Source organism: Agelaius tricolor, unplaced genomic scaffold, assembly GCF_023055355.1.
Source record: "Agelaius tricolor isolate 1412-34295 unplaced genomic scaffold, bAgeTri1.0.p SCAF_12, whole genome shotgun sequence".
In the NCBI taxonomy this organism is placed as follows: domain Eukaryota; kingdom Metazoa; phylum Chordata; class Aves; order Passeriformes; family Icteridae; genus Agelaius; species Agelaius tricolor.
The window spans coordinates 10354301-10380364 of NW_027269272.1; the positions used below are offsets into that span (position 1 = coordinate 10354301).

At 39.6% G+C, this 26064-nt stretch overlaps 2 long non-coding RNA genes across 3 annotated transcripts in view; one reads left to right on the forward strand and one right to left on the reverse strand.

Annotated features, from left to right (window-relative positions):
* Window positions 1-334: 334 nt before the first annotated feature.
* On the reverse strand, window positions 335-7074 carry LOC139594895 (uncharacterized). The gene is made up of 2 exons (XR_011680767.1): window positions 6995-7074; window positions 335-1139 (listed from the first exon to the last, which is right to left on the reverse strand). It is a non-coding gene; the product is annotated as an uncharacterized lncRNA (long non-coding RNA).
* The window catches only part of LOC139594896 (uncharacterized), a 94766-nt gene continuing 69826 nt past the window's right edge, over window positions 1125-26064 (forward strand). For both annotated transcript variants that reach the window (XR_011680768.1, XR_011680769.1), the window contains exons 1-4: window positions 1125-1263; window positions 4236-4429; window positions 8662-8770; window positions 16963-17033. This is a non-coding gene — a long non-coding RNA (uncharacterized lncRNA). The remainder of the gene's footprint in view (window positions 1264-4235; window positions 4430-8661; window positions 8771-16962; window positions 17034-26064) is intronic.

A 26064-nucleotide genomic window follows, 5' to 3' on the forward strand; every position in this document is an offset into this window, starting at 1 on the left:
TAAAAGTGGAAGTAATACCCCCTGAAAGAAATACCCTAGGTGTCCTGCAAATCATCAATCCTATTTTTTAACTTGTTGTTTTTCAGTGGCCCACCCTCCTGGCCTGAGCAACCTCCTCACTAACACCCCTCTTCCTCTTTCCACCCCTTTTCCAGAATACCAGTTTCATTTGATACGCAATTCAATGTGCCAGTCTGACCTACTGGGACCTTGCTGTCTGAGACTCTACCACTGCGCAGACAGGGGAAACCTTCCTTCTAGCAATAAACATGTTTACCTCCATTCATTTCTCCCCCTTAAAGGATTTTTTTTTTTCATAGACACAGCAAAGGGATTTTTAGAAAATAGTTTTTAATAATTTATAATACAGCTCTTACTTTAAAAAAAGCAGAAGACAAACAATAAATTAAAAAATTTACAGGTTGTGCTTGGCCGAGTGTCTGAGATCCCGTTTTGCTCCAATCTTCAAGCTGCTGCATTTCAGCGACATCACTGCATCTCAGCAGTAAACAATCTGCAAATATTGCTGCCTTCAGACAGGTCACTCGGCACATTTTAAAGCAGGCTCCTTGTTTACTGCTCAGATTAACTGCAGTGTGCTTTTCTGCTCCTCACAGTGTCAGGACCTTATACACAGTTTGCAAATATTATGCAACAGAAATAATTCACAAAGGCAAACAATTACTACCGAGCATAGAACAAGAGAGTGGCTGGTGTTGGGAGAGCAGGGCAGAGGTTTGGTGTCTGTGTCTGTGTGTCTATAAAGGGTTGGAGGGGGGAGGAATGGGGAGTAAGGAAAAGCAACTATATAAAAGAGCATTTTTACCAGACAATGTCATAGCCTCAGTGACATGTAATGATGTTTAAATACCTTTGCCATTTTCCCCTGGTGACTGCTGCACTGGGTGTGTTCTGTGGGCCTATAGAGATATGTTTTTCAAAAATCAGGATGGAGTGAATGCCGTTCGTTGTTCTGGCTGCAAAATGTCAAACTGCAGTGGAAAGAAATACAGCATTGCAGTGGTGGTGCACTGAGGCCCCCGGTAGGAAAGCAGGAGCTATTAAGTGGAAAATTCCTGCAGAGGACGTGTTTCCATTTCTAATGCGAAGAAAGAGGGTGTTGTTTGAGGCTGGCAGGTCTGTGGAAAATACAGAAAACACAGGGAAGATGAGAAAATGACCTCATTGAACTCTGAGAACTTAAGCAAACAAACAGCTTCGGCCAACATACCACATTCTTCTGCCCAAACAACAAATTGACCTGTAAGTTATATAATCCCCCACAAGCCCCCGTGCCTCATGTAAATGTGGGGAGGGAGAAGGGGGCTGTTCACTGCAGGGGCAGGGAGGACAAGCAGTAAAACCTGCTGCAGTAGTAAAGACTCTTGGGGTGAGCAGCCTGTCCTCCCCACAGCACCACCTTCCACCCCAAATGGAGTCCTCACATGAGGTTCAGGTTAAATTGCGCTCTGAATACCAGCAGAATGATGGCACTAGTTGTTTATTATAGTATGAACTATTTCAGTACAGCATAAATTTTCCATTTCAAAGGATCCTGAATGCCTTCAGGGAAGGGACTAAGTTTTGTGAGCAGAGGGTGGCCTCTGTAAAAGTTGGTGGGGGGTTCGTCTTAGGGATGGTTAAAACCGCATTGTTGGAACCTGATGGGGGGGACTCTGGAAGGCTGTTTAGGGGCTGTGTTTTCCCCTATAGAGGCCCCCTGTAGTGTTGACTTGGACTGCCTGCGTTACCATTTTATATCAACTGAACAAATCCTAGTGTAAAAATGCAGGGGCTAACCAAAGGCCATGGTTCTGCTGGGGTTGTTGGTGTTCTGTTGGCAAAAAAGGCAGATGTGTGCCAGCGTCCCCAGCATCTGACTGTGCTGAAAGGTTTGATTCATTGTACAACTGCTGGCCTTGGTGATTTTCCAATAACTAATTAATTGAACATAATAGAAAATTATTAATAGGTAGAATAGCAGATAAACCATAATTCAGAGTTTACAATAGTAGTATTTACAAATCAGCAAGAGCTTTTCTGTTTGTTAATAGTACATTTGCTGTGGAAACTTGTTCTCAGCTACCATGTAATTCCAATGTACCCTTTTAATGGATAGACTCTTTTTTTCTTGTTTACATTGTTAAAATCCTGTTGTCTCCCACTTGCAGTTGCTTTTGAGCACAACCAGAACCTGCTCTACCATCCAGCATTTTGCATGGACTCAGCCTCTGATAGATAAAGTTAGCTTTGAGTGGTCCTTGCAGCTTTAAAGTCTACATGCTTTAAGGACAAACATAAGTGTAAACAGATAAAGGGTTTGATCTTGCATCTTTAAAACATATGCATAGAAATGTGGGAATATGCAAGGTTCAAATATTAGCAGCAAAGAAGCAGCTGACACAAGATTCACAAATTACAGGTGCACATTCAAATTTCATGTAAGCTGCTTTTTAAGACTAATGGTTTGATCCATTCTGTCATTAGGCACCAGTGCCATGAATGCACTGAGGGAGAATTAAGAAAACCCCAGCAGCTCTAAGGAGCTGATTAGATTCCGTGCTCACGTTCCCTCACCAAAACATTTTAGAGCAAGATAAAGTGAATTACAAGATAAGTGCTGAAGAGAAAGTGAGACCATCCCAAACTCAATTCAAAAATGCAACTCTTCCCTCTTGCAGGCTTTGAGAAATGTAAATAAGCATTCTTTTTTTTTCCAGTTTGACATCTCCCTGCATGTGGAGAAGACAAGGCAAAAAATGACAGAATTATATACTAACAAAAAAATCTTTACATACAAGACTTTCAGCATTATTTTGTAGATATTATAAGTTGCTTGAAGAAAGATCAAAAAAGGTGGCTGAAGATGGGGGCATGTGTCCATATCAAATTTAATTCTCACACAGCTGTTGCGTATTGCTTTTCAAGGCTCCAGTTGCCACTTATTTCAGGTATGGAGGAGATAGTGTTATGGTAATATGAAAAAGAAATCATTCTGATCTGTGCAGCTCAGATCTGAAAACCAATTTGCCCAGAATCCAGCACCATTTCAGTTTAACCCTAAATGCCTTCACCTCTGCAGCACAAGGGCCAAAAGACATTCAGGAGCTCCACAGCGTTGTGTTATTCCCTTTCTGGAAATGTTTAACCAGGGCAAACTATATAGTGCAGCATTTCTGCATGGTGCCATGGATTCTGTTTCTCTTTTCCTTGTGCTGTGTAACTAAGGGGCACTGTAAGGGGTGCATAACTTACAGACTAGAGCAGCTTTCTCCTCCACACTCTGACAGGAAATAAAAAGTGCCCAAAAAATGAAGAGAAAAACAAACTCTATGAATGAAAAAAAGAAGCACTGCCAAAACAAAAGTTTCCTGCACCTAATAAAAGGGAAAAGTCAGATTTTTGCTCATCCTCACCTTGTGGTTGCAAATGGCAAAGGAAGAGAGGTAAGGAGTGCCCCATCTTTAGAGCTCTGGATTTTAGCACCCATTGCAGGATTAACTCTTCTGAGGAGTGCAGGGCTTTGGTTACATTGCTTTTAATAGGGTTTTTAATAGGCTCTTTGTCTTTTACATACTGAACTCAGCTCATCTCGTAGCTTCTGTTTTGCATTCAGTTTACAAGACCTGAGAATACCTAAAGAGACTTCTAAGAGACTATTTTAAATAAAAACATAGGCATATCTGGGTGATGAAGTACAAACCTGAGCCAACAAGATTGTAGGCAAACCACATTCAGCTCCTGCCAATGTACCTCAGTGCTGCCCTACATAAAACTTTCAGAAATGTGCAGAAGTGCCTGGTCAAACTAATTTGTGCAGGAGGTTCAGAAAGCAAAAAATAGATAGTAGAATAAACAAAAAAAAAAAAAAAGCTTGTGAGTTGTCCCTCTTAGCATCACAATATCAGAAGTCATGGAGTTAAAGAGACACAGAAATCCCTTATCAAGCTTTGGCTTTTATTTCTTCATTCTTTTATTTTAAATCATAAGATTTCATCCCAGCTGGGAAATGTGTGGTGCCAGCATTCCCAAGCTTTAGCGCTGTCCTCTTGTTCTAATCCTAATGGAAACAGGACACTTGGCCTCTGAGCACTGAGGAAAGCATTGACTCCCCAGGATTCTGCTATCACTGTGTCCACTTTCCTAACTTTTATAAATCTAAGATCTTGAAAGAAGTTTTGAAATCAACTGGTAGAAGACCTGATTGTGAACCAGTCTTCCTCAATGTTTTGCAGTTCAGGTGACTCCTAGTGTGGACAACTGGAGGATGAGGACCCCAAGTCATGACAAAGACTAAGCTCACTGTTTTATCTGGAAGCAGAAGGAAAGGCCCCTTGGCCTGTAGATCAATGATTTCATACTGAGAAAAGGACAACAAAAAAGGAAACATCACAAGAATATGTGTACACAGGACTTTTGTGGATAAAAGGTGTGTAATCTGCCCCAACACTGACCAGCTGGAGACCTTCCTCTGTCTCAGGATTTCTGCACCTCAGGATGTGGGTCCTGCTTAGGAGGCAATAAGAATTATCAGGTGTTCAGAAAATGTGCCTTGAGATTTTGCACTTGAGGGGCAGCTGCAAGGAGAAGGAAATCTGTGCTTTCCACATCTATTGCAACTACACTTGGTTCAAAGAATATTAAGACAGAATTATTAAAAATCTTATGTTGAGTGATAGGAGTACAAGCTAAAAGTGAAAACATTTCCCTAAATGCAAATCCTCCCACATACCAGAAGAAATACATAAATCAGCCAAAGTGTGGGTCAGTTTGTGCTTGGCAAAATGTTTGACTCAAGAAGAGATGGCGTGCTGCTCACCTACTTTTGACTCAACTGAGTGCTGCCAACCAGCTATGAAAAAGCCATGGTGGTAGAATAGGCTAAACATTTGGGAGTCATGGCCCAGTGGAAGGCTTTGGAAGAGTTGTTCCCAGGTTCTTGAAATATCTATGGCACAGCTAATCTCTACAGATATATTTAGGTATTTTTCTTACAGCAATTATCTGGCAATAAGAAGTGCTTGATTAGACTTTCTGCAGACTGATGTGTTGCAGTGCAAGAGCCTGGCCTTTACATGGAAACAAGGTTAAAATTTGGCTCTTCTGTTGAAATGGTCATTTGCAACAAAGGCTCCTCCTGCTTTACACCAGTGAAGAAAATGAAATGCCATGTGAGACAAAACAATACCAATACTAAAGATCTGAGTCAAGATCAATCAATGTCATGATTTCTCTTACCAAACTCTTAAGGAGATCTCCATGGAGATCATTAATTTCTGTAATATGCATAAAAGAAATCCACAGGGTTCAGGGAGAAGCAAGAAGGGAGACTTTTAATATACCCCTTTTTTCTGCTTTTGGTTGTGATTCTCCTAAGTGATAAGTATGATGTTAGAGTCACTTTGTCCAGCCTGGTGGGAATGTTAGCCAGTGTCACTACAAGTATTTAGTCTGATCTGCCCCATAAGCCCCCCTCCACCACACAGAAATGAGTTGTGAGGATTAGGGCACACCAAGACACTCAAGCTCCACTCCTGTGGGTTTGGGGAGAAACAACACATTTAAACATTCCAGCTACAGTTCCCTTGGCAACGTACATAACAACAACTCAGTAACACTATGGGTTTCTGTTTTCTTAACCCTTCAGGACATTGACTGAATGAATACTTCCTTGAGGAAACTGTTCAGTCAACCAGATATACTCAAACACACTTAAATCCAGCAGGTCTTTTCTCTTTAAAGAAACAACAGCTGTTGAATTCCATGTCAAACTGATCTCCTCCCCTAGCATTAAAGAGTTTAATTCAAAGACACACATATACCATTAGCAAATCCTCCATGGAAGTCTGTATGAAAAAAAGACAGTAAAAAACAATCCCCAAATGTCAATGTTTCATATCATTATGAAGTTACTGTGGAGCAGAGGACACAGAGAACAATACACGACATTTTATAAAGCACATAAGTACTCTTAAGAAACAAAACAATATTAGCATTTGTGTAGATTATAAAACACAATATTGTTCCTGACAGTAATAGGAATAATAATGTCTATAACAACTTCATAATTATTTCTCTGGGAATTTAAAATACTTTGTAAATATTACCTAATACTATCAAATAATAAGATTTACACCATCTTTGTGAAATACATGAGATATGCCCCTGAGTTTGTTCCCCAGCTCAATGAACTGGAGCTTTCTGTGATGTTAAACACATCTGCTCCTTAGCAGTGACCATTCCTGTTGTGCAAAGGTTTGGAAGAGGAACCACCTGCTGAATACTTGTGCAAGGTCACCAGAACTCACCTGTCCTCACAAAGAGCTGCTGTAGGCTTTGGGCTGTCATTAGTAGACAGAATTAATGAACATGCTTGCAAGGCCTCAGTTAAAAGCTGCAACTGTTATGGTACTCTGCAGATTTCTTTAAGAGACTTATCTGTGCACTGTTGTCTTCCTCAGAAGTTTAGATTTATGCAAGGATGAAAACCTTTACCTTGCAGACCTTTGCCACAGGCTGAGATCAACAAATGATGTGTAGCAATTGTCTGAAAAGAACTTACCTTTCTTTCTCAGTATACAAGAAGGGACCTGACCTAGCTTTTTAGGAGAGCAAAAAAAACCATCAGTACCTATGTCAAAATTATAACTATTCCTTAACTAGTAGTGTACTGATGCACTTACACAAAGGAAGAGATTGAAGCTACAAAAGTAAATCAGGGATCAAGCATATGTTAGTGCAGCCCAAACCAATTGCAGTCCATGACCCAGGTTTTTCATCCTTTCTCTCTGCAAGCTTTAATTTTTTTTATTTTCAAAAGGAGTCTGTGTAATCTTCCCTTGGATCTGTTCTGTGATGATGAGGCACCTTGTCACAGTTGTAGCTTCAAGCAGACAGAAGAAAGAGTTAAGTACACCTGCAAAATGAAGGCTCTTTAGCCTTAAACATCTAAGGTTCCATTGTTCCAGCACTGCTTTCTATGGAGAGTGCTTACCTTCTCTGCAGCAGCTCCTGTGTAAATCTCTGGGAAGCAGACCTCCCTCCTCAGCACACCCCCACCCCTAGCCTTAGCTCACAACCATTTGTTAAAAGTTATGCAGCATCCTCACTAACAAACATGTGGTTGCCAGGGCATCCTTGTTCCCCAGCCAACTACTATACTAAGGCTTCACTGGCAGCCATCCAGCTGTGCCTCATTTAGGAACCTCTGCAGCAGTAAGGGATGTGTTTTTCCTGTTTACCGGAGAAATAAGTCAGTTTGTTGATTGTCTCCTAAAGACCTGAATCATTTGGGGAAGCAGTAATTTTTCACAGCAGACTGTGAGACAGAACATTCCTCTATATTCTCTACAAACCAGAATTTAAATCTTACTGCAGAGAGCTGGGATTTTTGCACAAGCCCAGCTAGAGTAGGTCCCAGAAAGGTTGGTGTGGCACTGTGAGCAGCACAGCGCAGCACAGAGCCTTGCATGGCAGTGCCCCACACAGCTGGGCTGGTAACTCAGCACAAGTTCTGCAGTGGGTGGTGCTGTCTTGCCTGGGAGGAGAGAGTGAGTATTAGCAGCTACAAACCCCATTTCACTAAAGCTTTTACAGCATCACAGCAACATCAGTCCCAGAGAATCTTCCTCTCAATGTCAAGTTTTCTTGGGCCAGCTGCATTAAAGAAGAAAGGATAGCTATGGAAGGGCCTTGCTCACTATTTCATTTAGTGCAGGTGACACCTAAAGATGCAGCAGTGCTATGGCTGATTCCAGGCTGGACTTCTGCCTGCCCAGCAGCCTGAGTGGGCATTGGTCACAGAAGCTGATGGCAGGGGCCATGGTGCCAGCAGTGGGCATGAGCTGCTGCCATGATGGGAGCTCATGGGGAGAGTCCTGGGGAGAACAGCACCCAGGGTGAATGAAATGTCACAGGAGGGTTGCACCAAGAGGATTGACAGATTTTGTTGCTCATGCCATGATTCTTCTGTCCTTAATGCCTCCAGGGTGTCACTGCTCCTTCATTTCTCATTCCTAGAACAATTAATGAGCTGCATTTGTGCCCTTAGCACTGTCTCATTTACTGTACCTTTACGGTAGCATTCATGTAATAAGAGCTGGATGAAGAAAGGCGGGGAACATTCAGATGGAGAAGGGATGTTTTGGATTACATATTCCTGCTGTCCCTAGAGGAGAGCAAGGTTCCATACACTAAGGAAAGTTTAGATCAAAAAATCTGCAGTGATTGTGGCATCCACAGGAGGTGGATGCCACAATCACTGCAGATGTCACTCATAACTGGTGCTTACATACCAGACCTTTTATCTGAGAATTAATTAAATCTAAACTAAATGAACCCTAGAGTAGGCAAGTGGAAAGGGCAATGAACGTTTTCAGGCTCTGTATTTTGAAAAGGCAAGAAGTAGATCCCTGTGCTTAAGACCATCAGAGCTTTAAAAATTCAACTTTTGGAGGTCTCTTTACAACACTGGGCAATTTGTTTTAATAGTAACTATACCATTGTGCTAATTTGGGCAGCAGTTTACAGTCAGATCCTGGCACCCATTTTATCCATACTCCTTATGTGTCAGCTTACACTCTGGCTTTAGCCGGGGAGAAGCCAACAGGAAAAGTCAAGACAAATTAAACACTGGGTTATATTTAAGGTTTCTCCCTGCAGGATGGATGAATCTCACTGAAATCACTGTTCTGAGACTGCAGGCACAGCTATTGAGGACAGCCCAGATGCAAGCCAGGTCTCGTTTCCAAAGCACAGAGTGGATTAAAAGGTATGATTGCAGTTCTAGTTAGTAAAACTTTAACATAGCTTGTCACAGATGAGCTAAGAACAATATTCATTAATAGTACAAGACTTCTGCACTCTAAGGCTGCCTTTGCTATTGCTTCTGTGTGCTGTGTAATAGAAGTGGCTGATGCCAAAAACACATGCCCAACTTGTTAATGGGCTAAGTTAGGACATGGTCAATGTTCTACAGCTTATATATCTATAAAAATACATACACATATAAAAATACATCAAGAATTACATATGTGTAGTGCTCCTGGTTGATAGCAACTGAACTATTTATGCTGTAGTCTTGTTGGGGGAAAGGACATTGTGTTTGCAATTCACTATGTCCCCAAAGAAGTAGTAAACATTGTATCTATGCTATGAAATAAATATATAGCAGGTCAGAAAAGCAATGTAATTGCAAAAGAAGAGATGGCAGATGAATCACAGACCTGCATCAAGCCTTACCCTGATACCACCCAAGAAGGTCTGAGCATCAGAATTCAGGCCTCAGGACTGCACTTACAGTTTTAGCATTTCAGACCTAAGGAAAAGAAAGAAAATAAAAGAAGGCAAGAATGTAGCTTTTGTTCACTGTGTGAAAGGGAAGTGTGTAGCTCCTCACTCAGTCCCACAGGACACACAGAATGCAGTGACTGCTCTATACAACCTTTCACTGGAAGAATGTGCAGGCAGCAAAAGTATTTGTGATACTAATTACAGATTAGAAAATACTCATTTAGGAAAATGTCCCTTGGCAGGGTATTTCAAAATAAACTAAACATACTCCTCTCCAAACTGATGGAAAGGGCTGTATTCCTCTATTTAGTTAGAGAAAGGGGGATTAAAAATGCACCTCATTTGGGATGAAATGGGTTATAAAAATGAAACATAAAGCACTTTACATCAGTGCTGACAAAAGCCCAAATTAAAGAATTGTCCTTTAGTTCAAAGACTGAAAAATATCAGACATCTAGATGGAATAAAGGTTCATTTAACATAATAATCTAGTCCAAAAATTGGTATTCATCTTCCTAAAATACAGCAATGAAAAAAAGTCACTCTTTTTGTCACAATTAAAAAATAAAAGAAATTAAAATGTTATAACTAATATTATGGCTCAGTGGAATGCCACACACAGTTGCAGCACAGATTTTGCCACAAGATAGACTTTTAAAATCAAGGTAATATTTTGAGACCATATTGCACCCAAACCTAAAACTTGGAGCATTTTGACTGAATTTCATTTTGCATGGGCCATATCAGAGTAGCAAAAAACATCAAAGGTAAATTAATATCTGGAAATTCCTGTGTAACTTACAGTTTTGCTGAGGAAAATCCATGCACACTGCATGAACTGGTATTAATAAGTGTACAAAAGAATGCATTATCCCTTGCAGTGTATATATATAAATGTTGGCTATACCTATGGGTTTTTTGGAAGTAGTGTTGTCATGGTTACCATTCAGCTGTCTTTATGTTTTAATATGCCTTGTTTTGTAAGGTTGAGGTTCATTTCAAGTTCATGTGAAGCAAATCAACTGAAGTTTTCAGACATGGTCTCTAACTTAATGTGCCATGTTTTCTGAGAGGCCAATTTTCAATACTTTTGGCATGACTTTAAGAGATGTCAAGCACCTTCAGATGCAGCAGAAGCCAATGCTCTGTATGCAGTGACTGAGTCATGAATAATCTGCCAAGCTGCACAATCCGTGACAGTGTTCTTTTCCAAGGCTATAAACCTGCTTCAGGTGGTACAAGAATGTTTCTGTTCTCCTACAGGCTGAACCTACCACTGTAAGACACTAACTGAACAGTGTGTCATTCTCTCAGCAGCCTTTATTTATTTGTCTGAAGCTACAGGAATGCTTGACTGTAATGTAAAACATAAGCTCAATTCCCATGTGTAACATCAATATTCCAGTACCTTTGGTCCATTGAAACAGAAAACTCCATTTCCCCTTTCCCTTTGCAAATTTCCTCATGTTCAAATGTTGGGGATGGAAGGGTGTAATATGCAATTTGCCTTTGGTAGTTCATTAAAAAGCTGGAGTTTCAGCTCCAGCTGCAAGAGAGACTCAGCAATAAACTAAAAAAAAAAAAAAGAAAACTAAAAAATAAAACAAACAAACCCCCAAACGAAAATAAATAAACAAACCAAACAAACCCAAAACAAACAAAACCAAAACAAACAAAAAAACACCTCCTGGCCAGGGTAATTGAGCATTATCTCAGCTCTGTGGGGTTTGATTGTCTTCTGCAGGAAATCCCAAAGAGGCAAACTGACTGGTATATGTAGTTTTTTGCTTTTCTATGGAAACAGAAGAACCTGCTCTTCAAAGTAGCCATTTTACCTTATTAGCTTCAAGAAAAACCTTTTCACAGCCTTCCACCTGGATTTGCAGAAGAAATCCAGAAATGGCTCTTACTTTTTCTCAATTTACCTTTAGCTGAACAACCTGGCAAGGACATGTTGATCATTTCTGTGGTGCAGTGCACAGAAGTGGAGGCTGCTCATAGGGAGCTTTGTGGTAACACTCCAGTATAGCTGACTTGCCTACAAGATATTATACCCAATTTAAAACTAATTTAAATATTGTCTACTTTTGTCTTTGGTATAAAATTGGGAAAGAAAGGGGCAGGGGAGAAAAAGGTCTAGAGCAGTGCTTCTGTGTTCTAGGTTCATCTCATACATAGTCTTTCAGCTTTTAGTATTTTTAGATTTTGACTCCTGCTCTCTCAGGAGTGGGCACAGGCAAGCTAGCTGCACACACTGTGTTCCCCATGGCAAGTTTTCCTCTCTCTTGAGCACTCACAGAGTGCTAGGAGTACTCAAAGACTGGTTTATTTTGCTCTTGATTACTTGGCTGTTGGTGTCTTTGATTTGCTTTGTTTCTTTGGGGACATCCCTCTGCAGTGGGGTGCAGAACCATCTCTTTTCAGATTGTCTCTATGCATTCACACATCTCACAAGTGCATAGGAGGTTAAAAAGCTCTGCCCTTTCCAAGAGCTCCAGAAGATTTCTGAGGCACCAATTTAGCTAAAAAATGTTCAACATGTAGGGTACAAAATGCAGCATAAACCACAAAGACACCCAGGTCTACACGTGTGTTGTACAAATCTGTGCCCGGTCCCCACACACCTGTGTGTACACAGACATTTGGGTATGTAGGAGTCACATGTGATGGCAATGCCACAGAGGGACATAATGAATGTTATCATGGGCTGTGAAAACACACTCCCACCCTCTCACCTGTGTTTATTCAATCTATTCATTTTTCATTCTTCTAGCTTTCAGGGAGCTATTCAGACAAATAACTAGTTGATATGTCATTATATGAGTGTATTTGTTATTAGAGATATGCAATCATATTCTTTTTTTATCAGACATCTCAACCTTTTTTCATTATTTGATTTCACAGTGTGAATTCATTCTGGTTTTTCACCTGTTCTGATACTAAATGGTCTAGTAAATGATAAGCTTTATCTCCTAAACCCTACAGTTAAGCATCATCAGGGTGTTGAAGATGCGTTGTAAGCAAATTGGACTGAAGGAGGCCTCCCTGGCCCGTTCCAATTCCAGGGTATGTTCAGGTGAGTGGAAAATGTTTGCTGCTAACCCCAGTGCAGAGCTTCCAGTTCATTGCACAAGAGATCCACTTCCATACACTTGATGCTGTGGTCTGTGGTCTGTGGGAGGAGGAAGAGAGCTCTGAGGAGCATCTATTTGTTATGCTGTGGGCTCTGGGGCCTGGAGCTGTGCAAAATAGCATTTGAAATGTCACTTTCTAGGTCATAGCAAGAGATGGTAGTGCTGACATCTTTAACCAGGCTGCCTTTGAGGAGCAAGCTCACCTGCATTGCACTGTATTAAACTCTGAAGTGATCAAGGGCTGGCACTGCAGGGTCAGCCTTCTCCTCCAGTGAGTAAGTTCAAGTCTCCATGTGTGAGAATGTTTTTATCACAAACCCTAGCTTTTTAACAGGTTATTAGCAAAGCACCAGCAGGGGGCCTGAAAAAATGAAAACTACTTTTTGATTTGTTCATTAAAATCAAATAATTATTTATAGTTGAATTGATCAAACTCTATAGTTAAAAAAAAAAAAAAGGTCCTTATTCTGCCTGCTTGATATTAAATGGTAAAGCAGCACAGGAGTGAAAATACCCTGGAGCTCTTTATCATCTTCATTATCTTCACTGGTGAAGTGAGTGAGTGAGTGGAGAGGTGTGAAATTCCAGCAGAGAGGAACATGCTGTTTTAAGAGGAAGTGCTGACATGCAGGCTACAATTAGACAAAAAATGACTGCTGACATTTAAAAATCATTACAGAGAGGAAATTGTGAGTGTAATTATGTCATCATTGACACTGTTCAAGTGTGCTGATGCATTTTTGCTGATCAAAATCAAGTGTTTATATTTGTAAATAGAATGCACTTAGCAACTCTATCAATGGAAATGTTCTAGCCAAGAACTACAGAAAATGAAGCCAAGTTGCTCTCACAAAACTTATTTTTTCCTTTTTATTGATTTTCAGTATTTTGATCTGAGAATCATATCTTGGTAATAGAATTGTTTCTTGTTATTTAGTATTTTGGATGACTGTTTGATTGAACCTTCTTTGTAGGGTTGTTTTGGTATGGTTTTTTGCACACAACAATAGGAATGGCCATTCTGGAGCAAGTCAAAGGTCCATTTTGCAAATGTGTGTCCTGTACCAAACAGTGGCCATCATTGGAGGCCTACAGGTGGCTTTAAGACAACAGTAAATATATAATTATATTAGGTATACCAATGCCACAGTTTCCAAAATCTGCTGGTCACAGACTTCAGAGACTATTCCAAAAAATCAGAATCATGAAGTCTCTCTGACTTTAGAAATAGTGATACTGGAGTCAGTGCAAAGGGAGACATGATGTCAGCAGGTGGCAAAAATGTAAATGTTATCATTTACTTGGAGGAGTTTGTTGACTGTGCAAATACTGGATTTTTGGCACTGCATTATTTAACACAGTTCTGCCTTGAGCCCTGTCACAAGACCTTTACCTATGACATATGTCACTCAATGACAGGGAAAAGTGACCAATCTATGATAGATACAAATGCTCAGTGCAGAATGGGCAAAATATGTGAAGGAGTATGTTTCTGGCTGATTCCAAAACTGGATTGTTTTTTTAATCTTGGAGATTTTGAATATTATATATAAATACACTTTATAAATGTGCAAACAGAACTGCTTACAAAGGCTCTTGATGGAAGAAAAGGTCTTGGCTTCTAAATTGAAATGTCCCCCCAAAAAATGTCTAAAATTGCTAGTTCTCCTGTGGATGGCATTTTGTTCACAGTATTCTGGAACATATTTATGATGGAAATTAAGGAAAAGACAAAAAGTGTGAACAAGATAAAGGATGCTTAATAAGGAGGTTTTCTACAGTATCAACACAGTTATTTTTGAAGGCTGTGGCAGAAACAAAAATATGAACATTGAATGTCAACTACTCAGGTTCAAATTAACTATTTCTCAGCCTGCATCTACCTAGCTCCAAAACACCCCTCAGTAGGTCTTTGCTATTTTTATAGGATTTGGTTTGTCTGTGCATTTTCTTTCAGTTTTTGGGGGGGCTTATTCAGTCCTCACTTTATTGCCTTTACCCTTTAGGAAAGGGGTTTTGCAATCCACCTATTAATTTTCTGGGTGTCCTCCTGCATCCAGCTTTTCTTCTTTTGACATTGGGTCCATCAGTTTCCATCAGTGTCCCTGTTGTCTGGATGTCAAAACACATATCCAGTCAAACTGTGTTAGCAGAATAACGTCAAGTAACTCTATAGTCACCACATCAGCGAAAGAGCTGCTTTCATGATGTCACTTTATGATTGGCTGAATACTTAATTCATTTTTAGAGTTATAAGGATTTCCCTGTCAAAACACAGAATCCTTTGTGCCATTGAAATGGTAGAAATCAGTAGTTAGGGAACAATCCACACTGTGTGTCTTGGGAGAGACCAGTCCCACAGGTATTTCAGATGACTGCTTATTGCAGCAGGAAAGACTGAAGAGCTCATCAAAGAGGGGGCCACAGAAATATGTAATAGGGCTTCATTAGAGCATAAAAATATGACAGAAAGGACAGTGTTATGTTACTGTGATTTCTATTATAACATTTATTTATAGGCTACTTTCATCTTTATCTCCCTTTTCACTAATTCAGGCCTTTCTAGATTTATTTTTTTCTTTGGAATCATTGTTTTCCATATGTCACCTTAGTGGAAAGCTTATTTAATTACAGATTTTAACAAGCTAAAGAAAATATAGTTTCCCCATTTTCTGCTTGTTTTTGAAAGACAGAAATCAAAAAATTCATCTTTCTCTGTGCAGTAAACTGGTGCCACATAACTTATCTCTTTAAAAACATCTTTCCAGAATGGCTGAACTCTGAAACTCAGCCATATCTTATAATTAGTGGTTTTAATTTATCTCTAAGCATATTTTAAAAACATCACTTTGTCTGAAATTTTGATAAACATAGGATTGACAGAGCATTGTTGAGTATCAGGACTGTCAAGTAGTTAGATCCCCACTCCTACCAAAGGGAGGCAAACACAAATCAGTACCAGTGAACCATGCTGAGCCCACCCAAAAGTGGGGAATTCAGCAGCAGTTCAATATCTGACCCCAAAAGCAGTAGTGGAAGGGCCTGCAGGAAACCCTCTGGATTCTCATCAGTGAATCAAATTTGCATGGTACCTTTGCTTTTAACTTAATGATGGTGGGGTTTTGTAGGATATTTTATTTTATTTATTATTCTTAATTTTAGGTTTTTGTTAAGACCAGGATGGGTATTCCATAACATCCAGATAAAATGTATCCACCTGCACTTCTGGAGACCTAAAGTCTAACCTGAATCTTCCTTGACATTACCTCTTTGAACACCTAGAATCTTTCAGTCTCTGATGTTAGCCCCTACAAAAGCTCCAGGCCTCTATAACACAGCAGCCTGGGCTCCCTTTGCATCACCTGACAAACAAAAGTGGTGTTGGGCTCAGAGTCTTGATGGGTGCTTTGCATGAGGCAGAAGGGAAAATAATCCCACTTCCCAAATAAGACAGATATCAGACAGATATCAGCACAGATATTAGAAAAAATATGGTAAGCAATAACAAAATGCAAGTCCTTGGAGACTGGAGAGTGTCTGCTTATATCGTCTGCCTTGCACAATATTCTGTATAGTTTATGCTTTCATTGCAAAACAATTTGTCAGCGTCTTATTTGCCAAGACATTGTCAATATAACATAATGCAAGTCATGAGCTGCTGTCTGACAGCCCAGTCCTGTAAGCTGTGTCCTTTTATGCATTAAGGACTCCTTCAACAACAAAAGTAAGAAGAACTATTTTTCCAGCAGTTCCTCAGACCACTCACACAGTGAGGTGTGACCTGCAGAAGTTCCACGACAATGAGTAAATGTCAACATTGAAAGACACCTGCAGTGCTGTTTTCTTGCATTAACAACAAAGTCAGTGCAAAGCAGTAACAGTGCTCAGAAGAGTGATTCTACTGAAGGACTTTGGGTTCAGCAGTAGGAGAGACCATGGAGCAGTTACAATAATCACTGCCATCTCTTATCTGTTTTGATTACATAGAAGGATCTACCCTGTCACTTATCAGACAGGGACCAAATTTTAAGCCCTTTAATCTCCTTTGTGAGTAAGTATCTATCAAAGCTGTCTTCTTTCATCACAACATCAAGGTAGATATCTTCCAATACACTTAAATAAGACTGGAAAAACATTAAAACAATGGAGCTCTACTGCTTCATGCTATTGCTACATGTTCAGTAATAGTAACAGAAAAGGGTGTTGCCTAGTTTTAGTAAAACATACTCTAATAAGAATTATTGTTTGATCCATTCCATTTTGAAAAGCTTCAGCTGAGCCTCCAACTAAGTTACACAGTCATAAATGAGACTACAGCAGTCTCCAAAACTGTTCAATCTTACAAATCCGTGCATGTAACATGCTCTTCTCACTATACAATGACTTAAATTAATATACGACCAAGGTGTAGATAAGAACATGCAGCAGCAAGTACAATGGCCACTGTGGGTAAAAGAGAAACAATTTAAAATGGAACAATATGGTTTATCAGCAAAAGATCTGCAATTTTTAAAAACTTCATTCTTTTCCCCTACAGTAAAGTACAACCAAAAAGAAGATCTGGAAATCTGAAAATATGGAAGCAGAATAACAATCCAGCAAAGAATGGTAAGAAAAGAAAAAGATATTATCCAAATTTCATTGTTGAAACATTTTTGATTCTGAAACTACTGGTAATTAGCACACTTAAGTTTTATTAATTAAACTTCAATTGTTATACATGTGAAATGAATTATGCAACCTGTAAATCTTAATTACATTGCTAATTGCAAGAACATTATGATCATTTTGTGATGCCTTAAATCAATCAAACATGTTTCTCAATTTTGGAGTTGATCAGAGCTGATCGCATTTTGAATATAACACACTGCTTGTACATTTTAACAGAATTTATATAATTAATTATAATATTTTGATTAGAGTTTTAAACACTAGTATCCATAAACCAGAAAAACACAGTAGTATTTGGATGCAATATGATATTAACACTTCATGCAGCAAATGCTTCTGGTTAAACAATTGGTATTAATTAGGCAAACATGCATCATTCATGCACTGGGGGTTTATGTCCATCACAGCAGTGAAGCAGCTTCAGATTGAGACACGGATGCAGTTGGCAGAAGCAGCACCTGTACTGAAACAGCTCAGGAGACTCAGGTGTTGTCATGCCAGGGCATTTGTAAACCTGCTCACTGTGCTCACATAATGTAAGTCAGTATTATTGAGAGACATTGAGACACTGCATCAATTTTATGCCAGATGAGTGTCTGGCTTCTCTTACCATCAGTTCAGCCTCAAGTAATTAATTTAATTATATCAAGTAATTCATTTAGTTATAAGTAGCCTCAGCTACTTACAATTAAATGTTGAAAGCAGTCATTGGCATGTCTGGTGAAAGCTGCCCTGCAAGAGGGACTGAAAGAGCCATCAGTGGCCCAGGGTAGGGCTTCATCTAAAGTACCAGGGTCCAGGTTGAGCACATGAATTCCAGAAAGTTGTTAAATGACAGGACAGATTGCTGTTAGAGCTCTGAGAAGAACCAATAATCTAGAAAACACAGCTTAAAAGGTAAAATTGAATAATTAGAGATAATTAGTGTGAAGAAGGGATACTTGGGATAACAGTTTGCATACACAGAAAAGACTGGTATAAAATGAAGTCATTAGCTTGGCAGAAAAGAAGTGAAAACAGCATCACTGGCAACAAGAAAGAATTGTACTGGACATTATTAGGAAAAGCTTTGTAATGCTAAGAACCAGCCCTTTGCTCTTTGTGAAGCTATGAAGGTGCTCTGTCACCAGGGTTTAACAACAGACTGGACTAACATCAATCTGAAATGAAGCAGATATGGCTGGGCCTATGCTGGGGCAGTCCTTAAATGACATTTTACGTCCTCAGCACATTAAGTTTTGTGGGATGCAGAAAGTGCTTCATATGCTGCTAATCCAGAAATTCTTGCAAGAACTGGCTTTCTGTAATGCTCTGCACTATAGATGGTTTTCCTGTTGGGACAATCCCCAGCTCCTTAAGGATTCTGCTGAATTGTGGCACTTCCCTGGGCAGTGGCTGCTGCCATCAATCTCATACCTACATCCAGCATCCAGCTCTGGATTATATTATTAAACAAGGGTGTAGTACAAACCTTCCAAACACCTCAATCCGAGTCAGACCTTACCATGAAGTGTGAGCCACAACTTACAAATACAAAATGTTATTTTCCATCAGCTTTAGTGATATCCATTGAAGTTTGAATAGTTTTCCAACTGACTGAGGCATGAAAAGGTCGGATTGTCCACTCCTCACAGAAAGATAACTCATAAGTGACTCCACACAAAGGTGTGCAGTCTTAGACAGAGACAAAGCTGGTGTAGGTGGGTGACCTTCACCAGAGCCTGTTTGCTGCTGTGAAAGGGTGGAACACAGCAGATCCTTTGCAGCTCTGGTTATGGTGAAAGATTTCATTGTGCTCTTCAAGTTTGCCATTCCACAAGGCAAAGTTCAGGTTGTGCTTCAGTAAGATCTGGGAAGCCAATTTATGCACTGTGCTTTGTGTCTATTTTAAGATCTCTTCCCTAGCCTGCCTTACAGCACTGAGCCAAATTCCCTTCAAAGCTGCATTCAAATGTACCTCTTAGGCTAAAGGCTCTAGTAAGCAAAATAAATTAAAAAATAAAAAAAAAAGCAAAGACAAATTAATAAGAAAGCTTCAAAATAAAAAATGTCTTTGTTTTGGTTTGTTTCTTTTTCCATCTGCATTCAATTCAGTATTTCAGGAGACAGATTTAGGGTAGAAAGTTTATAGGTAGTGCAAACAATTCCCTGGCACTTCTCTTTTTTCTTCATTGAGAGAAGGTCTAACTTCCTGCTTAGTAAAACAACTCCAGAGCTGATCACAGGAAAGATCCACCAACCTACTCCTGTTGCTGGTTGGGTGATCCCATGCTTTATTTCCCTGCAGCTGAACAACTCCATCTTCCTCAGATGCTTCTCAGCAGCCTCTTTGTACATGAGTTTATAGAAAAGCTTTTCAAATCATTCAAAAGCAAAGTAGGAATATGCCATGAGTGTACTTGTAGGTAAAATTAAGAAATATTCTGGTTTGATTTCTGAAGGTTGGCTACAAGCCCTGCAGCTGAAGTTCTCTAAATATGCTTTCAAAATAAAAAATACTCACTAAATTCCTCTTGAAAGAGTAAATAGTCAAAGCAGCTTTGAGCTTCATTTTGTGCTTCACTTGCAAATAGTTATGTGACCCAGCCTCACACCTCAGCCTCTAACTCTGCAACAGGTCACCCCAGCATAGTGTTACAGGCTTTAACCTTGCCCTGCCATTCATGCTTAATGTGGTCACGGCTTGATTTCTCATGGCATGCTAGGACTCCTGGCCAAATTTCATTGCTAACAGGGAAAAAAGTCATGCTGACAAACTGAACATTTCCAGTGCAATTACAGGAAGACAGAGTGGCTTTTCACTCCAAAAACACATATATCCACACACATATACATGTGTATATAGACAGACACACTCATATATGTGTATAATACCTTGCCTTTTTGGTGCATATAAGAGTTACAGTGCTCTTCGGAGAGAAAAGCAGCCATTCCCCTTGTCAGAGAGCTGCAACTTTGCCAGTCAGTTCAGTCTGAGAACGCCAAGTGAGCCATTTGAGACGTGTGATCTTTCAGCTGCACAGCATCCCATTCATCAAACGCTTCAGCAATGTAATATGTAAAGCTGGAAAAAACAGAAGCTGCAGATGCAAGAAAAATCAATTAGCAGGAACGCCCATGTAAGAAAAAAGGCCTGCACAGAGCCACCACATTGCCATTCTGAATTTCCTAAAGCTGCCTCCTCCCTTCTTTTGGGTGATCTTGGAACACATTCTGTAATTAGGATGAGAGGATAGGAGTGTTCTAATCCCCTAATTAGGCACTGATAATTTAATAGAACACTGCAGAATTTAATGTCACTAGGTAGCACTAAGCACAAAGTTGGTATTATATCCTTTTCTCCACTCCCCTGCCCCACCAAAAATTTCAGATATGGCAAGCCTCAACATTAGGAAAGAGGCTGTTATAGTTTGCAAATAGTTTCCATCTGGAAGAAGGCGCACCCAACAGAATTCAAAGAATGCACACTGCAATCTCAGTTACAGTGGCATAAATTAGGATCAATTCCACTGAGGTCAGAACAGTTATATCTGGGAGACACGTGAGGATTGAGGCTAACTAACTGCAGGAGAGTCAGTTCTCATCTCCTCTCCCATAAGTCAGGCTGGCCCTAGTTTCCAGTTGGACTCTGTCCACATAGTGGGCCCAACCTGGCTTTAAATTTCAAGAGAATAAATGTGGAGATACTGATTTTACTGGAGCTATTCCCGATTACAGTAGTGCAAAGTTTGACCCAGAGATTATTTTTATAGATCCAGGCACTGAGCAGTGGCCAGAAGTTGATGTCCCATTGCACTCTGGCCTTGCTGGACTGGAACATTCAGAGTACAAAGACATTTCTGGGTGATCTGGAGCACCACGTTTCAGAGACCCATGTTTGATCACAATTATTTCTCACTTGGATGAAGGCAGCAATTCCCAAAATAAAGTGCACATGTGGAACACACTTACCTACCTAGTTCCTCTCCTCCCCAGGAATATTTTTCGACTTGTTAACTACTGGAACCTGATCCTCATGTAATACAGGAAATGTGTAAGGGTGATACCACCAACCTTAGCAAAGTGCAAGCTGTGAATAGCACTGCTGAAGCTGAGCAGCCAGAAAAGATAAAAATGTTGGTATGCCAGCTGTTGACTGCTACTGCAGGTGAATGGCTTTTAGAAACATTTAAACCAGTTGGAGTAAAAACAGGCCAACCCTCACTAATGGTGAAAAGGTGAGAGAGAAGGTTATAAAGCATAAGAAGTGCAGTGGCCACATATAGTGACGTGAATAGCAAACAGTCTGCCTTTGATGGGAGGAAGGCAGAGCTTAGCAAGAGGCTACAGAAACACTGGTGTGAGCTGTAAGGCTCATATGGGTACTCCAGGAGGAGGACTCCCCCAGGTGTCCTCTCCCCTTGGAGAGGAGGAAGCAGCTCAGAGGCCTGAGGTCTGTCTTGCCACCTCTTCTCCCAGAGGGGTAAATGTGGCTCTGCACAGCTGAGTGCCCCTTAGGGCAGCAATTATGAGGGGAGTGAGAATGGTAGCTGTATATGAACAAGGCCCTATTAAGAATTCTCTCCCATTATTTAAGGTTGAACTGATGCAGAGTTTAATGAACCACTGCTGTCTGACAAATAATAAATACACCACACAAATGAATTTCAGGGTGAGTGAGACTCTTCATGAATTTGAATGGAATTTAGCAAATAGTCCCGGATGAAACAATGCAGAAAAAAATCTAAAATGTCAAAGCACTTCATTTTAGTATTCTCAAAATGGAGTGGTTCATTTTAGAACTGCCAAAACATTTTCAAAAACTTTCAAAACAAGCTTTTAATCTGTCCATTTTTAAATTGCTCTAAATTTTAAAAGGAAAGAGAAAAAGCTTTTAAACACATGAAACAGCTCAAAACCAAAAATGAAGCCATTCTTTTGAAGTACAACTAAATATTTTGGACTGAAAAAAATAATACTTTTCTTGATTTTTTTTTTTTTTTTTTTACTTTGCCAGCTGTATTTCAAAACTCAGTCTGACCAAAACTAAAATGCAATTCTAAAAAAAATAAAAATAGTTGTTAGAACCATTAACAAATATCTATAGACTCAGAGAGTGGTTTGGGCTGGGAGGGACCTTTAAGGGCCATCTATTCCAACTCCCCTGCAATACACAGAGACTTCTCCCACAAACCAGGCTGCTCAGAACCCTGTCCAACTTGGCCTTGAGTTTTCCCAGGGATGAGGCACCTCTTTGGGCAACCCGTACCAGTGTTTTACCACCTTTGTTGTAAAAAACTTCTTTCTAATCTAAATTCAAGCATTACCAAGCTTCTGTTCTTGGTCATCTACTGCCCAATTAATGTTTCTGAGTTTAATGGAGCAGAGTGAGTCCCATTACTTTCCAAAAACTATTTGAGCTTATTGATCTGTTTTAAATTGGAAAATCAGAAAATATTTGTTTTTATAACAGTAAAATAACAAAGGTTCCATCTGAAAACTCACAGTAAAAAACATTAACCATGCAAATAGTAGGTTTGGGTGCTTGAAAATATGACTGTTCTCTGCATCAGAATCTGTATCTGCTTAACCTGATCCTGGAGCTTTTTTCCAACCCAAGGTCCTTGAGCATCCCCAGTGCCCTGGCTTGCTTGCAGGCAGATCCTACTCTTGCAGAAGGAGTGGAGTGGGATATCAGCTCCCACCCAAAATTCTGTTCCACAGCAGCGCTGCTGTCACATGTGCTCCTGTCCCGCTCAAGCTCAGCCACGCAAGACATTGAAAATGTGGCACTTGCGAGCCCCTCACAAAGAGCATGGAAATGAAGCACCAAACTCCCATCCCCCTGAGAGGATCAATACTTTCAGCCAGAAATATTTGGCTTGCAGGTGTTTGGCTGTCTGATGAATAGCTCTAATTTTCTACAGAAAGCAGATACTTTTTTTTGTGGAAAAAATATGCTCACAAAACTCAACTTTTCCTTTAAGGAACAGATGGAGATGGAAAACGTTTAACCTATACAATGTAGCAACATGTGTGGTTTCCACACACCCCTCAATCTTTTCTGGATGTCCACTGACTTGCCTTGCTATAGGGAATTGCACTAAGGGTGATTGGCTTTGAACCCAAAACATTGCCCAGTTTCTCAAGCTCTATCAATGGATCTATCAATGTTTCCATGTGTGGACCTTGACTTTTCTCAAATACCAGTCCTGTTAGAGGCAGAACAACATGCTACTGTACTGCGTGTCACTGGATATTATGATCACATTCCTATGCTGGCCAAAGGGAAGAAAAGGGTGTTTTCAAGGCCTGTAGGCACAAAGAACCCAGAACAGTTCCCCAGGAAAGGGGAGTCAGGTTTTGTAGCTATCTCAGAGGCATGAAATGTTTTATTACCAACACACATATGCAGACATTCTAGACTTTATTTGCTTCCAAAATAAAAAGACATATTATTGCAATAGCAAAAGAAATTCATCTGTGTTTGAGGTTTGTTATGATTTGAGCAAAAGGAAGGAAATCCAGGGTCAGAGATCACTCCTTCCCTACTGTCTATCACAACAGGTTACCATCCTTAATTTTCCCCAACTTTGTTATATTGGAGGCTTGATCCTTAACTTTGAACTTTTTCCCTTTTCTGGAATTAAGCCAGAACCACAAAATATTTGAAAACACAGGCTTAATGGAATTGAATATAGTTTTTCTCTGTGAAAGTAAAACCAAACTGAAAGTGTTTGCCCTTTCAAAAGATGCCTTTAAAATTGACATGTTTCCTTCATATTTATATTGGCTCTGGTTATTTGATAAAAACTGTAGGAAATGTATTGCAAAATATTATTTTTAAAAGACAAATAAGTAAACTTTAATTTTTAAATTTTTTTCAGATATATCCTACATTATTTTATAAATGCTTTCCAGATTTGGCTTGACACTATTACGCATTTCAGGATTATCTGAGAGTTAATTCAATGATACTTTACTTTGGCTCTCCTTTTTAGCATTTTGATGTACCATTGTTAATTGATTTTAGTGTTCTCTTCAGGAAAATTTGATATAAAATCACAGGTTTGAAGATAAAAATTAAAAATACATATATACACAAAGGTAAAAATCTATATGCATATATACACTTATACATACATATACCTGTGCATACATATGGACACATATATATGGAGCCCACAGAAATTACTCATAAAAATGCAATGTGTTCAAGCAGCCAACTACAATAAGCACATCATTCATTACTTTAAAGTTCTATTGACTTTAGCGATAACTTTTCCTGAATAATGAATGTACATTCTAGACAGAGTAAAACTTAAGGAGTTTAACAAAATATTTTAATAGAGCTATGCTGGAAATAAAGAGAATTTCACAGAGGGAGGTTTCAGTGGCTGATATGGAGGGAGGAAATTTTCATATCAATAAATATGGTGGCATCTGCCAGGTAAAATGTTGTAATAATCCTCTGGGTGCTACTTCCCTCCCACTAATGTGTTGGACAGTTTAGATCAACACCATATGCCTGTACATAGAAGGAGCTGGAAACCAATGTAAATACAGAGAGAGAGATCATTTTGCAGCCCTGTTTTCCCTGCACTCCTGCTATCTCTGGGATAGGGGTTGGTGGTATGCACAGAATAATGGAAGAGGAGGAAAACAGCCCCAGGAACAGGTCAAAGCATAGAGGGAGAAAGCACTGGGGGGAGGAAGAGAGAAGGCAGGGAAATATTTACAGAGAAGCTCTTGCAGCTTCTTTCTGATAGACTGAGGTTTTCATTCTTGTCTGTATCCTCTTCATGTCCTCTTCCCAACTTCTGACATTGCCTTGCTTTGACCTCAGGTGGGAATTGTGCTCCTAAGGCTGAGCCAGACTGCTCACCCACACCTCACCCTGTCCACTGTGCTTCTCTAATGTGGGCTAGCAGGAGTCCATGGCAATGATTTATTATAAACTATGTGCAATTGAAGTTCTCTTGTCCTTTGGGAAATATTTGTAGATAGAGATCGTTATGTAGCATCTGTAGTTTCCAAGTATCCATATGCAGGATAAATTAGATGAAAAATTATTCCCTGACTCTGCATTTACACTGGAGTCTTCTTGGCAGAAAAGATTGTTTACTTATTTGTGGCAGTATAGCAAGACCTTTCCCCTATTGTTTGCAAGCTTTGGCCAGCAGATGAGAAATATAAGTGACTTCAAATTAATATTTGTATCAAGCTCATTTATGAGTGAATTAAATTACTGCTTCCAAAATGAATGTCAGAATTAGCTCGCACTGTGCTTCACTGGCACTGTTGTATTAACATTTATGGTGTCAGGCCTATTCATTTTGACATACAGAGCTCTCCTCTGCTGTCACCAGACAAGTTACTGTCTGTAATACTACAAGGCACGTGGACACGTAGTGAGATTCAGGTGGAACTCCAGAAAATTAGCTCCAAACAATTTCTATGGATTACTTCTTCAGATAATGGGCAGTACTGAATGATGCATTATAGCAGAGGCAAACGTGTTTCTGTGAAAAAATACTAAACCACATGAATTGTCTGTTTTCTGCATGGACAGCTGTATAAAGTCTCCTTGCATTGTTTTTTAAGAGCTCTGGGCTGGTCTGTCGTTTGTGAAAATGGTTCCATGTTTTTTCCTCATAGCCTTAGGACTAATACCATTATGTTTTTCACCCTTTAGTGAAGAAGTATGTTCCTACCAGAGGAGAATTCTGGAGTAAATAGAATAAAAATAAGCAAAACATTTGCAGGTCATCACATCGGTTATGTTTTTTAAAAAAACTTGGGTCAGAAACATTGTGGTCAGATTTATTGCAATACATCCCTAGTAAAATAATGAAAAAATAATCACTCAATTAAAAGTGCCAGAATTCAAACTAAGTGTTATTCATAAAAAATGGTTCAGTTAGCTGAATCCATGGTGTGACAGTGACAGCTATAATAGAACTCAGCCATGCTGTGTTTTTTTTCCTCT